Here is a 2244-nt window from a genome sequence, read left to right on the forward strand (position 1 = left end):
AAGCACCCCCACAACATGATGCTGCCACCCCCGTGCTCCACGGTTGGCATGGTGTTCTTCGGCTTGCAAGCCTCCCCCATTTTCCTCCAAACATAACGATGGTCATTATGGCCAAACAGTTCTATTTTTGTTTCAGAAGATCAGAGGACATTTCTCTAAAAAGTACGATCTTTGTCCCCATGTGCATCAAACCGTAGTCTGGCTTTTTCATGGCGGTTTTGGAGCAGGGGCTTCTTTTTTGCTGAGCGGCCTTTCAGGTTATGTCGATATAGGACTCGTTTTACTGTGGATACAGATACTTCTGTACCTGTTTCCTCCAGCATCTTCACAAGGTCCTTTGCTATTGTTCTGGGATTGATTTGCACTTTTTGCACCAAAGTACGTTCATCTCTAGGAGACAGAACGCGTCTCCTTCCTCAGAGGTATGATGGCTGCGTGGTCCCATGGTGTTTATACTTGCGTACTATTGTTTGTACAGATGAACGTGGTATCTTCATGCATTTGGAAATTGCTTCCAAGGACGAACCAGACTTGTGGAGGTCTCCAATTTTTTTTCTGAGGTCTTGGCTGATTTCTTTTGATATTCCCATGATGTCAAGCAAAGAGGCACTGAGTTTGAAGGTAGGCCTTGAAATTCACCCACAGGTACACCTCCAATTGACTCAAATGATGTCAATTAACCTATCAGATGATTCTAAAGCCATGATATCATTTTCTGGAATTTTCCAAGCTGTTAAAGGCACAGTCAATTTAGTGAATTTCAACTTCTTACCAACTGGAATTATGATACTGTAAATTATAAGTGAAATAATCTGTCTTTAAACAATTGTTGTAAAAATTACTTGTGTCATGCACAAAGTAGATGTCCTAACTGACTTGCCAAAACTATAGTTTGTTAACAAGAACTTTGTGGAGTGGTTGAAAAACAAGTTTTAATGACTTCAACCTACGTAAGTGTACGTAAACTTCTGACTTCAACTGGTCTTGGCATCCTTGCACTATACAATGGAGAGCGATGGAGCAGAATATTCTGTTTTTCTTTTCAAAACTTGTTGATTACTATTTTTAACCTGTACGCACGTGCAACTAACCCCAGGTGAGTTAAGTTCCACAGTAAATGTAACGGCTGTCGTAAAGAGGGGACCAAGGTGCAGTGTGTTGAGTGTTCATAATTAATATTTATTTTAACTCAGAACACTAAAGCAAAAATAACAAACGGCCAACAGTTCTGTCAGGTAACAGATAACAAAAACAGAAAATAACTACTTACAAACACAGGTGGGGAAAGGCTGCCTAAGTATGATTCCTAATCAGAGACAACGATAGACAGCTGCCTCTGATTAGGAACCACACTCGGCCCAAAACAAAGAAATACAAAACATAGAATGCCCACCCCACACCCTGACCTAACAAAATAGAGAAATAAACCGTCTCTCTCAGGTCAGGGCGTGACAGTAAACGAGTATCATTGCTTCCAACCAAATTACTTTGGACATTTTCATTTCTATTGGTCCTGTGCACTTTTAAATCAAATGTGAACGCCAAATGTTTCCATTTCAACTTCAACTTACTTAACAATAAATAGTGAATCATGCAAAGATGGCCAATATTTGACAGTATCTGTATATGATACTGTGTCCCTGGATGGGGAGCTGCTTCTGTTATTGTTGTATTAGAGGACGAGCTGGGGGCCTTGATGTGTTTCCTCCCCTGGGGCTGAGCTCTGTGGCATTAGCAGCAGCTCCTCTGTACCTGTAGAGAGTCATCCTACTGTCTGTCTGTCTGTCTGTCTGTCTGTCTGTCTGTCTGTCTGTCTGTCTGTCTGTCTGTCTGTCTGTCTGTCTGTCTGTCTGTCTGTCTGTCTGTCTGTCTGTCTTCCTGCCCTATGATGTTGTTTACATATTAACATCTGAGATAGCCTGTCCGTCTTCGACAATGTCCTCATGTTCATGTTAGAATATCAATTATTTGACAAATGGTAATAATCAATTCTCTGTTGAATTTGAATTATTTAAATGCACACAACACTGAAAAACACAGTAGTGACTTATATTATATTCTTCAAGGTGGAAACACGCAGCATCTGTTGTCCTCACAGTTCATTACAGAAAATTTGTGATATACTGTCTCAGTTAGTATGCATTTTCTGAAATATGTTAATAACGTTATAATGTTATATGATATAATGTCATAATGTTATAACATACATCACTGGATGTCTTCCCCATTATTTGTTTCTTGGTG

Source organism: Salmo trutta, chromosome 26 (assembly GCF_901001165.1).
Source record: "Salmo trutta chromosome 26, fSalTru1.1, whole genome shotgun sequence".
NCBI classification, from domain to species: Eukaryota; Metazoa; Chordata; class Actinopteri; order Salmoniformes; family Salmonidae; genus Salmo; species Salmo trutta.